The 13,596-nt window shown below is 34.6% G+C and overlaps 1 protein-coding gene and 1 long non-coding RNA gene across 4 annotated transcripts in view; one reads left to right on the top strand and one right to left on the bottom strand.

Moving 5' to 3' along the window:
- The window catches only part of GSTCD (glutathione S-transferase C-terminal domain containing), a 134,941-nt gene that overhangs the window by 69,078 nt on the left and 52,267 nt on the right, over positions 1-13,596 (top strand). The window lies entirely within an intron of this gene.
- LOC134731624 (uncharacterized) lies at positions 10,602-11,510 on the bottom strand. The gene is made up of 2 exons (XR_010114055.1): positions 11,165-11,510; positions 10,602-11,044 (listed from the first exon to the last, which is right to left on the bottom strand). It is a non-coding gene; the product is annotated as an uncharacterized lncRNA (long non-coding RNA).

Here is a 13,596-nt window from a genome sequence, read left to right as displayed (position 1 = left end):
TTCAAGGTCATTTTATTTTAATTAAACATGTCTTGAATTATAATATGTTCCATAATAATGTAACTAAGATTTTTTCTGTCATACTCTTTTTAAATTTTTTATTTTAATATACTTCCAGACATATGAAAGTTACAAGAATAGTACAATAATTCTAATATACCTTTTATCCAGATTCCTCAATGTTAACATTTTGACACCTTTACTTTATTTCTCTCCCTTTCTCTCTCACCCACACATACTCATTCTCTCTCTGAACTATGTGAGATAGTTGCAGACATGACACCCATCATTTACTCCTGAATACGCCAGAGTGAGGTTCTTAAAAATAAGAAAAAATAGGATATTTTCTTAAATAACCAAAAAACAATTATCAAATTGAGATCGTGCAATATTATTATCTGTTCCACAGACCTTATTTAGATTTTGCCATTTGTCCCAATAACATCCTTTATAACAACAGAAAAACCCCATATTTATGTTTTACATGTAGTTGTCACATCTCTCTGGTTCTCTTTTAATCTGGAACACATCCTCAGTCTTTCTTTGTCTTTCTTGACCTTAACATTCTTGAAGAACACAGACCTGTTATTTTGCAGAATGCCCCTCAACTTGGATTTGTCTAGTGTTTTCTGATGATTAGAATCAGGTGATGCACTTGGAGCAGGAATAGCAAAGAAGTGATATTTTCTTCTCAGTGCATCATGTCAAGAGGACAACAAAAATTATAAAACATAAATTTTGGAAAATTGAAAAGAAACACTTTTATAATTTTTTAGAATGTTTGAAAACTTATATTTTTCAATTCTTTTATTTATATTTAACATTTTTCATTTTTTAGCCAATCAGTAAAATATTAAGTATGGAATAACACTTTCCCTGCAAGGTTCTCTGTCAAATTTTTGCAATTTGTCAAGTATATTTATTGTTAAATGAAGGTAAATATAGAAAGACACTCTTTAGTAGGAAATTTAGTTATCTGTGGTATTAAATAGTAACATGGGTTTGATATGAAATAGAGCATTGTACAAGAATGTTTTTGACAGTTACAAATAAAGAGGTTGAACTAAGTAATTGGTTTGACAGATTTACTTTTGCCAAATTTTGCTACCCAAATCTGAGGCCACTAACAGGGAAAAGATTCAAGCATTGCCTATTAACACTCACTTAGTATTGGTTAGCTTTTTCAGAGATTTGAGAAAAGGAATTTTCTTTTAAGTCAGAATTAATTTTAAATCGACAGTGCTCTTTTATGTAGAAAGATATATGATACTCAGATTTTAAGCCTGATCTGTCTTTCTTATTTTCCCCTCAAGAGAGAAAAAACTACTGCCTGATTACAAATCCTGCAGTGCATATGTTGAATCTAATTACGTGTTTCGTATTGTTCCTTGCCAACAAATACGTGTTAATAATAATGAATAATCAACCTTGCTTAACAAGAGGAACACAAAATGTGTTTCTGCCATTTCTCATGAGGGACAGACCCAGGAGTATGTCAAAGATGGTATCCTCACCACATCAGTTGCCTATGACTTATTACCAGCAACCTGCTCTAGATGATGAAGTGTGAAATTGATGGGCACTATAGGGAATTTGAACTGAGATTTCAGGCTAGGGAAGTGCTGTCTCACAATATTCGCCTGCCTTGTTCATTGGCTCACTGGTTTCCCCTAAGGCCTCTTTTTATAATGCTCTGGAAAATGTTTCCTGGCTAAGTTTATGTGTGTGCTACTGTATCTGGCTAGCAACCAGATTGATAGAATAAAGCTTATAGGAAATTTTACTATATCTTGTTCCCCAGCTGATAGCAAGAAGTCTGAGCCATATAAGAACTGACTGAACAGAATGAACGGATGAAATATTTGAGTATGTCATTATGAGAATATCTTTCACTGCAGAAGATATTATAGACTCTAAAGGGGAAAAGGTTGTGCTGTTATCACCTCCCAACTTTTTTAAATTAACTTTTAGAGATTAGTTTGTTAGTGATTCCCACATTTAACTCATGTCAGATGATTCTTTTATAATAGAAGTATTAATTTATAATTTACATTTGATTTATGAAATTGCTTGAATAGTCAAGTATCGATTAATTTAGCAGAGTCTGAAAGTATAGTATATACTATATGCCTATAATTTATTTCAGAAATTTTCATTTACTTCTGGAATTATTTTCCTCCTGCTTTATTTGAAAAGTCAAGATATTATTATGTTGCTATAGCATTAGTAGAAAAATTCCAGGGAGGCAGTAGAGAGACATATAAGCAAAACTCAAGTTTTCAAGCAGGCCTGAATTTAAAGCTGTATCCTAGCTACTTAATCTCAAGCAAATTAGCTAACATTTCCAAGCCTTAAATTTCTTAGCTTGGAGAATCATAATATTTACCTCACATTCTTAAGTAAAATAATGTATAAAATAACTTGCACAGTGCCTAGCTTTACTTTCTCCTCTCACCCAGTACTTTGATATTTTTGTTGAGGCATAAACAGTGGAATATAAATGTTAACATTATTTGGTATTTTATTTCATCATGATATTTTGTTTCTCTTTGAACTTACTAAATTTAATTTTCCTTTTCTTTTTAATTTTTGAGAGAGCGTCTTGCTCTGTTTCCAGGCTGGAATGCAGTGGCACAATTATAGCTCACTGCAGCCTCAAACTCCTGAGCTAAAGGGATCCTCCCCCTCAGCCTCCCAAGTAGTTAGGAATACAGGCGTGTGCCATCATGCTCAGCTTTTTTTTTTTTTTTTTAAGTTTTTGTAGAGATGGAGCCCTTTGTTTTATTGCCCAGGCTGGTCTCGAACTCCTGGCCTCAAGCAATCCTCTAGCCTTAGCCTCGCAAAGTGCCCAATTACAGGCATGAGTCATCTTTCTCAGCCTAATTTTCCTTTCTTTAGAAACAAAATTGGACTCTTGACTCTATTAGCATTCTTAAGAAGTATTCTACGCAGAACTGAAGTAGAACAAGCAAGAAAAAGTGAAAATACATCTATTGCTAAGGGAAGGAAGAATTAAAACACAAATATATTTTTGATAAGATTTTTAAAAATAAAATCTAAACTTTTGGATTTTTTTTGCACTTATAATTCTGTCTCTTAGTTTATTTAACTACTGATCTTTTTTTTTTTTTTTTTTTTTTTTTTTTGACAAAGATAATGCAGGTTTGGGTGAAGCACTTCTAAGTCAAAATGAACTTTTCCCACAGTGGTCAGGAATTGCCATAGTGCTATTTTATTTTCTAAGGTGCATAGCATGTCTGTGTAGGGTAGTTCGTATTCTGAAGCCCAGAGACTCTTTTCCTAGCAGGAATAGTTTTTCTGTGAGATGCTTTGAAAGATATTTCCTTCATTTAAATGCCCTGTCAGAATAAATGTGCCACTTCTTGCGCATACCTTGTACAAGGTCCGCAACCTCTGTAAACTCTGAATGCCACTGGCAAAACTAAGCAATGTTCTGGTTAACCTTCACAAGCAGGGTAGCTGGGAGAAAAATAAATGAAGAGAGTATGAGGAACAGGGGAAGAGAAAGAAAAGGAAAAAGGAGAAAGACAGCCGGGTGTGGTGGCTCATGCCTGTAATCCCAGCACTTTGGAAGGCCAAGGTGGGAGGATCACTTGAGCTCAGGAGTTCAAGACCAGCCTGGGCAACATAGCAAAATCTCATCTCTACAAAAAATTTAAAAATTAGCCAAGCATAGTGTGCGCACCTCCCAGCTATGTGGCAGGCTGAGGCAGGAGGATCTGTTGAGCCCAAGAGGTTGTGGCTGCAGTGAGCCATGTTCATGCCACTGCAATCCAGCCTGGGCAACAGAGTGAGACCCTATCTCAAAAAACAAAACAAAACAAAAACCACAAAATAAAAACAGGAGAAAGATAAAACATCATTCATGGCTTCATAATATATAGGAATTTTAATTACTTAAGAATTTTTTTTTTGAGACAGAGTCTAGCTCTGTCACTCAGGCTGGAGTACAATGGTGTGATCTTGGCTCACTGCAACCTCCTCCTGGGTTCAAGCGATTTTCATGCCTCAGGTTCCCTAGTAGCTGGGATTACAGGCGCGCACCATCACGCCCAGCTAATTTTTGTATTTATAATAGAGACAGGGTTTCACCATGTTGCACGGGCTTACTTGAGAATTCTTAATAATTGCTTCTGATTTTTTGTCTTAATAAATATGTAGATAGTTTATTTCAGGACTTTCACTTTAAGTTTTATGGAAAGAATTATTGTGTTTGTGTATATATAATATATTTTAAAAATAACTACCAATTTGGGCTAATCTCAAGTAATTTTTTTCTGTAATGTCAAAGTCATCCGATTGATAATAACTATGCTGGAACACAAGTTCATTTTATTTGTACAAAGCACATCTCACATTCTTTCCCTCTGTCTGAGATGGACAATTTGTTCGAATTTGACCTTTCTTCCTCCTAGAGGCATAAATTTGGGCTGATTTATCTGGATAAGATTGGATATTGCACCTGGTGTGGATAATACTAGATTATATCTTCAGGAAATTGAACTTTTTCTGTTTACCCTTTAGAACAAACAGCTTTCTGAAATGAATATGTTAGAGACAGTGTTAGCTTCTTGTTTTGTTTCCATTCTGCTACATAGGATCTTTTCATTTTACAAAAATAGCTTTCTGTTGCTTTAGCAAGTTGGTATATTATACTTTCTGAAACTAAATTTCCCGATACATTCTTGGTAAAATTCAGGGTGGTTTGCAGTTGGTGTTGACCTATATGCCTTAAAACTTTTTTATATTAATGTAATCTAAATTTACAGAAAATTACAAAAATAGTCCAAAAAAAATCCAGATTCACTGTTTACATTTTTATTTTGCCCAATTTATTTTATCATTCATGCTCCAGTTCTTTTTCTTTCTCTCTCCCTCTGTATATGTGTGTATGTGTACGTATATTTTTTCTTGAACCAGTTGAAAGTGAGTTGTAGGCATTGTACCCATTTAACATTTAATTCTTTTATATAACCAGAATAGAATGATCAAAATCAGGAATTTTAATATGGATACAATATTATTATCTCCATAGCCTATATTCAAATGTCATCAATTGTCCCAATATCCTTTATATTTATCTTATATCTTATTCATGATTCAGTTCAAGATTATATTGTATGTAGTTTTCAAGTTTCCTTAGTTTCCTTTAATACAGAATTAGCTTCTCTTTTGTCATTTATGATCTTCATATTTTTGGAGAGTACAAGCAAATTAGTTTGAAGAATGTCCATCAATTTGAGTTTGTCTGATTAGATTCCTATTATGGATTTGGGGCAGGAATACTACAGAAGTGATGCACCACAGAAAAGGCATGTGATGTTAGTTTATCCTGTTATTGTTAATGGTGATGCTAAGTACCTAGTTAATATGGCACCTGCCAAGTTTCTCTACTGTAATGTTACTGTTTTTTACTTTGCAATTAAGTAATTTGCGGTAGTTTGAGACTATGTACATATCTTATTCCTCACTTACTTTTCATTTAGCATCTGTCGTAGTTTGTTTTTTGTTGCTGTAACAGAATATCATAGACTAGGTAAATTATAAAAATAGAAATTTATTTGGCTCATGGTTTTTGAGGTGGAGAAGTCCAAGAGCATGGCACTAGCATCTGGTGAGGGTTATCCCATGGCAGAATGTGGAAGGCTGAAGAGAGCACATGAGACAGAGAGAGACACCAGGGACCAGACTAGCTTTATAACAATTCACCCTCCCAATAACTAACCCATTCCCTAAATAATAACATTAACCCATTCATGAGGGCAGAGCCCTCACGACCCAAGCACCTGTTATTAGGCCTCACCTTCCAACAAAGTTGCATTGGATTAAACTTACAACACATGAACTTTTGGGGAACATATACAACCCAAAATAGCATCCATTGATGATTGTTGCCTGAATTATCATTAATTACTATAATGTTTGCAAAATTGTTACTTTCTAGCACCCATAATTTATTCTACATTCATTAATTGGCAAACTAAGGAAAAGCTTTCCCTTCTCTTCCCCACTTATCATTTGTTTTCTTTATCTGTATCAGGATTAATTCGTGGATTCTTATTTTTTCAATGGATTACATTCTATTATTATCATTATTTATTTTGATTCTCAAATTTTCCCACATTTGGCCAGTAAGAGCCCCTTCAAACTAACTCCTGCATCGTTTTGACATGTTCTCATCACTCCTGGAGCACTTCCTTGATTTCTGACATCACAAAATATTCCAAGATTATCTTGTCCTTTGTCTGACCTAGCGCTGAAAGTAGCCTTTATTCCAAGTTCTGGATGTACAGTGTAATAATAGCTACTGGTATGCTCTGGCTTTTAGGCCTTCTCAGTGGACACAACTAGGACATATGTGTGTCACTTTGTGTATATGTTTGTGTGTAATCAGATCAAACAGATACTCAGATACTTCTAATTCTAATCCAGAAGCAGAGAGTTTGTTTTAGTCGTCTCATGTTGAACAGTAAGAAACCTAAGAAATTTGCTCATTTGTAGAATACGCAGAAAGTATTTTCAAAATTGTTGACTTATAACATTTTTAAAACAAACTAATATAAAGTCATCACAGGAAAAGAAAACAGAGTAGCATCTCTTATGAATATAGATGTGAAAACTCTCAGAAAAGTATTAGTTAACCAAATCCAGCAACAGATTAAAAAAAATCATACACCATAACCAAATCAATTTACCCCAGAAAGGCAAGGTTGATATAGCATCCAAAAGTCAATTAAAATAATACATCATATAAATAGTATACAGGGCAACAACCACATTTATTTGTATCAATATCGATTCATGGATTTTTATTTTGTTCAATGGGTTGTGAAATATTTTGACACTCAATTTCCCTAATGCCTACATAAAAAAGGCATTTGATAAAATGCACACTTTCATGCTTAAAACACTTAACAAACTAGGAAAAGAAGGGAACATCCTCAACCAGTTAAAAGACATCTACCGAAAACCACAATTAACATCATACTTAATTGTAAAGGCTAAATGTATTCTCCCTAAAATCAGGAATGATGAAGACGCCTTCTCTTACGAGGACAACTAGGAATAAAAAGGAAAAAAAAAGGCCTCTACATTGGAAAAAGACAAGGGAGAAAACTATCTCTATCTGCAGATAACATGATCTTCTATACAGAAAATCCTAAGACATCCACTGAAAAACTATTAAAATTACTAAACAAGTTTACCAATATTGCAGAATATAAAAGCAATATACAAGTTAGTTGAACTTGCACCTGCAATGAACAATCTGAAAATGAAAGGAAGAAAATAATCCCGTTTACAACCCTATCATAAAGATTACAATAACTCTTACATCACATCATACTCATAAATTAACTCTAAATGGATCGAAGATGTAAAGTAAAATGTAAAACTATAAAACTCTTGGAAGAAAACGTAGACATCATTATTTGTGATACTGGATTACACAAAGCCTTCTAAGAACGACACTAAAAATACAAGCAATAAAATAAAAAATATAAATTGGACATGATCAACATTTTAAAACTTTTAAGGCCGAGCATGGTGGCTCATGCCTATAATCCTAGCAATTTCGGAGGCTGAGGCAGGCAGATCACTTGAGGACTGGAGTTCAAGATAACCTTGGTCAACATGGAGAAACCCTGTCTCTACTAAAAGTACAAAAAATTAGCCGGGTGTGCCAAGGAGGCTGAGGCAGGAGAATTGCTTGAACGCCAGAGGCGAAGGTTGCAGTGAACCGGAGACTGCGCGCCACTGCACTCTGCCCTGGGCAACAGAGCAAGACTCGGTCTCAGAAGAAAAACAAATAACTTCTGTACTTCAAAGAACACCATCCAAAAAAAAAAAGACCACAATCCACATAACGTGAGGCTATTATGACAAATTATATGCCTGATAAGAAGCTTGTATCTGAAAAATATAAAGCAATATTATTTCCATAACAAAAGACAAATAACCCGATTTTAAAATGGGCAAAGTATCTGAGTAGACATTTGTTCAAATAAGAGATATGGATAAATACTAAGCACATGAATATATGCTCAACATCATTAGCTGTTAGGGAAATGCAAATCAAAACCATAATGAGATACCACTCCACATCTGATAGTATTGCTACAAATAAAATAGCCAGATAATAACAAATGTTGGCTAGAATGTGGATAAATTAGCATCCTCATATACTGCTGTTAGGAATGTAAAATGTTGCAGCCACTTTGGAGAACATTTTGACAGTCCCTTAAAGCTTAAACATGATAATATGACTCAGCAAGTCTACTTTATGTTTACACCCAAGAGAATTGAAAACATACACCCAAACAAAAACGTGTACAATGAATGGTCATGTATGTGCTATATGTGATGTATCAATCAACAGTAATATATTTATGTAATTTACATATGCTGAGAATGGGGAACATACTCAACATTTTTTTTTACTGATAAGTGTTCAATAAAGTTTGGAGACCACTGTCTTAGAGCAATAGTTCTCATACTTTCCATGCATGAGATTCAACAATGTGTTTGTTAAAGATTTCCAGGCCCTAATCCCAGAGTGTCTAGTTCAGTAGATCTAAGGTAGAGCCTAAAAGTTTGCTTTTCTAAGCAGTCTCCAGATGATGCCAGTGCATTGGTCCAGGGGACATGCTTTGGGTACTTAGATTGTTGTCCCTGTTATGCTAAAGCTTACTGAGGATGCCTGTTAAAATACATATTTTAAGGCCCCACCTCTAGAAATTATATATCAATAGGCCAAGAATTGGCTTCAGAATTTGCATTAACAGTGACCACAGGTGATTCTGACTCAGTGGGCCTAAGGATCATCACTTTTTGAGTAATGCTGCTTAGGAGCTTAGAGAGTGGAGTTACGAAATGGTGGGTTCAGTCAGGGAGAAGCAGCATTGTCCCTTTTGAAAATTGGGAAACTGTTCTTCAAATATTCTCAGAGTCTGAGAATAAATTCAGAGTCAGGAAAATTCTCCTTGGATTCTCTCTTAAAGGATACTGATGGAAAAAAAAAGACATGAGCTAATGAGAAGCATTCAATAAAATAGAAATGTTTGAAAGCTTTTCCCCCCCTTGGGAGCTAGATTTATACTTTTGTTTGCAAACAAATTTTCAAGAATATAGAAATTATGTAAAGCACGATTTTTTGGTATCATTATTACTATTTTAAAACTAAACATTTAAAACTTTTATTCCATTAGGACATCATAACCTTCACATACATTTACTGACTACAAAATTGATAAAGTAAAAAAAAGAAAAATAATCACCCCTGGTCTTATAATCATTATAAAACTTCTGAATTTCTTTACAGGTTTTTGTTTTTGCTTTTAGTACAGAGTTGTGTTATTGTTGTTATTTGGTTTCATGATTTCTTTGTATTAGTGATGATAGTGTATATGATGTTTTGTTTCCTTTTTTCCTCTGAATTGTGTCATAAATATTTTCCCTGTGGTTTCGTAAATGCTTTATAAGGATGGCCCATTGAATTATAGTGTACCGCCATTTGTTTTACATTTTTAAATATTTAGAAGTTATATTTCACACATTTTCCATTAGATTCATAGAGTTTTATAATTGGAAGTTACCAAAGATGATTTGTACTTGTCCATTTTACAAACAGTTAAACTAGTTTTCCCAAAGTCACAAACTTAAAAAATGGCAAAGTTAGAGCTAAAGCCCGTTTTCTCACTCCTGTTGTACTGATTATTCCACTATGTTGTGCTGTTTTCTCTAATAATTTAAAATTTACTGGAAAGAACATTAGATTTGTGCCACTTTGTTTCCTACTTAACTCATTTATTCTTTGTTCTTTTTTCCTCTTTTTCTGCCTGCTTTGAGGTAGTTTGAGTATTTTTTATGATTCTGTCTTATCTCCATGATTGACTTATTGAGTATATCTCACTTAAAAAAAAGTAGTAGTTTCCTTAGGGTTTAAGATATACATCTTTATCACAGTCTACCTAAAAACACTGTTTTCAGAAAGAGCTTTAGAATAAAGTAAGTTCAGGTACCTAACAGACACATAGTTTTAACAAAATATATCTTGTTTGTTTAGTATAAATTAAGATATCTTGTTATTATTGACATTTATAATAACTAAATAAATTTCTTATGTTATCCTTACTTTTTTTTAATGCAAAGACTGCCAAGCATGTTGTATTCCTTAACCCAAATATGTCAAGTTCTTATAGTGGACAAATGTGAATTTTGGATCTCCCCATTAGCAAGACATTTATAAGAAGACTGTTTTCCTAGGTTTTCTTTTTAATTACAGTGCTGCTAATAGAGACGACGTGTATTCAAGGGGAAGTGACCAAATCTTGAACCTTATTTAAAACTGCCATAGATTTTTGAACTGTGAATTTTATTATTAAGACATGAAATTGTAGTTTGTGTATCTATGTGTGTTTTCTCTTTTTTGCCTTTGCAACCAATATAAGTGTACTCATTGAATGTTGGAGTTAGAAAGGGACTCAAAAGCTCGTTTAAACCAAACTCTTTATATAACAGAAAAAGAAACACAGGCTGTACTGATTATCTATTGCTGCGTAATAAATTACTGTAAAACTTAGTGGTTTATACAGCTAGTATTTATTATCTCACAGTTTCTGTGGTCCAGCAATCCTGGGATGGCTTAGGTGGGCCCTCTGGCTCAGAGCCTCTCAGAAGGCTACACAGTCAGTGTGTAGGCTGGACTGTGGTCTCATCACAAGGCTCAATTTGGAGAGGACCCACTTCCAAGTCCATTTACATGTCTGTTAGCAGGATCCTGTTCAAGTACTGTTGGAATGAGGGTCTCAGATCCTCACTGGCTGTTCACTGGGAGCATTAGTTGCTACAGGCCTCTCTGTAGGGCAGCTGAGAGCATCACAGTTGGCTTCCCTCAGAGTGTGCCATGGAGAAAGCAAGCCAGAGAGGGAATTCACAGTCTGTTTACAACTTAAACAGACTTGGAAGTGACATCCCATCCCATTTACTATATTCTGCTCATTTGAAGTGAGTCACTAGGTTCAGCCTATAATGAAGGGGAGAGGATTACACAAAGGTGTGAATACAGGAGGGAGGACCATTGGGAAGTACCTTAGATGCTGCCTACCACAGAGACCCAGATAAGTGAATGCCCAGTCATACATACATTTTGTTAGTGGCAAAGCAGGGCCAGCTTCCTGATCTCTTAATTCTCAATCAGTCCATTGTTCTTTTGAATTTCCTCTAGTCATTAAAAAAAAAAAAAAGTTAATGACATAATAACCCTTACTTTTTGAGAGGATAAATTACTTTTAATTCACTACAACTTACCAGATTACTCTTAATATTGCAGTAGGGGAAAGATGCAGAGAAAAAAGAATAGTTCGATATCATTACTAGTCTTGCTTTTCTACTCAGTGGAAATCCGTGCCAAGTATAGAAGCAAAGTTGTAAAGGAGAACTAGGAATGTTGACAGCAACTAACTTAGAGATCTCCCAGTTAAAACGTCAAACTACACACCTTGATCTGGATTTGTTAGTTGGGTGCTTCTACAATAAACTCATATTTTTAAGAAAATGATAGATATGGACATTAGTATGCCTTACAAATCCTTACATAATTTACATTGTGATTCAAATAAAATAGGTTAAAGCCAAGTTAACATTAATATGATTTAAAAATGTGAAAGGCAAGGCTGGTCATGGTGGCTTATGCCTGTATTCCCAGGGAGGATCGCTTGAGGCCAGGAGTTCGAGACACCCTAGGCAACATAGTAAGATTTTTGTCTGTAAAATATTTTAAAACAATTAGCCAGGTGTAGCGGTCATGCCTGTAGCCCCAGCTACTTAGGAGGCTGAGGCAGGAGGATCACTTTAGCCTGGGAGTTTGAGGCTCCAGTGAGCTATGATTGCACTATTGCACTCTGGTCTGGACAACAGAGGGAGACCCTGTCTTCCCACAAAAAAGAAAAAGTGAACAGCAGCAGTAGCACTGTGCTTGGATCTAGGAGTGCTTATTGCCATCAAATGTTTGGGAATAAACCTTACAGAGCAATGGAGGTAAAGTAGAAAAGGGAACACATCCAATTCGTGATTTGAGGAAAGATATTAAGGATATAAGCAACACAAATTGCCCTCAGTGCCTTTTTTTTAAATTTTATGTTTTCAGAGCAGTTGTTAGCTGAAAAGGAAGTGATAACCAACATCCACTCATCCTTATTGTTTTATCACTGTACTAAAGCATGGACAGCTAATATGTATCTAGCAAACAGTGAGTTGTTATGCCTCTGCTTAAGAACCACTTTCTCATTTAGGAAAAGTGAACTGATTTTTCTCATGGCCAAAAAAAACAATCCAGAACAGAAATAGAAGACAGCCATTCCTCTGATATAATTGAGAAGTCTATTAAGAAAAAAGAGGGAACAAGGAATGATAAGATGTAGAGCTATTTGGTTGTTGATGAGTAAAACACATTTGTTTGGTTTTTTTAAAATTGCTTTGAATGTCATTGATGTGTCTCAGTGCAAAAGTTACCTTTTCAGAGAAATGTGCCTCCAGCATCCTAACTAAACTTTGTGCTTCCACATTCCTGTCATTATCAGGTTATTCTGTGTAATATTTCATAGCAATTATACATTTTAAAAATGGTCTATTTTCTCTCCTTGAGAACATATACACCATGAGAACAGACCCTTTGTCTATTTCATTCACTACTGGATTCCCAGAACCTAAAACAGTTCCTGAAACACACTAGGTACTTAACACTTTTGTTGAGTGATTAAATACAGTATTTCAAATACATAGAAGAATCTACATGTCAGAGCTTTACAAACTTTCACTTTTAGCATGTTGGTAATTTTTTCATAGCACTACTAGACCAAAGGAAATATATAACTTTTTCATTTATTAGATAATTATGTCCAAACAACTTAATAAGCATTTATATCTAAAAAACTTAGTAGCCCTTAGGGAAAAATATACATAAATTTAAGGAAAATAATGTTTTATGTCATTCTTAACCAGTTACTTACAAATGTAATATATGCTTCTGTTGTGGACTTCATAACTTCTCAAAGAATAGGATCAGATTGGACACTGCTCTTCATGTCCTGTTCCACAGTGATTCTTATACTTTTTATTACAGCAACTACTAAAAATCCAACTTTGCAAAAAATCTGATGTCAATAAAATTAATGTAGTGCGAGCTACTGTTGAAACTGTGAGCTGTCTCATCTAGTAGTCTGTGTGATATCCAGCAGATATTCAACAAAGCTGTATTTTCTTTGAAAATTTAAACTATCCCACAGCACCCTGAGAACCATAATTTAAATGGGTTAAGTTTACTTCATTTTTTTATATGGTACATTGAAAGCCTGAATATTCAGGGAAGAGGCTCAGACTCTTCTTTGTAAGCTGGGAGGAAGAAAAACAAGCCATGAGCTACAAGAAGCAACCTAGGATTAGGGCACTACTAGCAGATCAGGGTCAGAAACATTGACCTGGAGAAATCAGTCATAGTCAATACTTAAGAAATCAGAATCCAGAAATATTAAAAAATACTAGAGCAGAATTAGACTGCTAAACAAATCAAGAACCTTT

This window comes from Symphalangus syndactylus, chromosome 10 (assembly GCF_028878055.3).
Source record: "Symphalangus syndactylus isolate Jambi chromosome 10, NHGRI_mSymSyn1-v2.1_pri, whole genome shotgun sequence".
NCBI lineage: Eukaryota > Metazoa > Chordata > Mammalia > Primates > Hylobatidae > Symphalangus > Symphalangus syndactylus.
The sequence above is the reverse complement of the archived record's forward strand: the minus strand, read 5'-3'. Positions and strand labels throughout refer to the sequence as shown.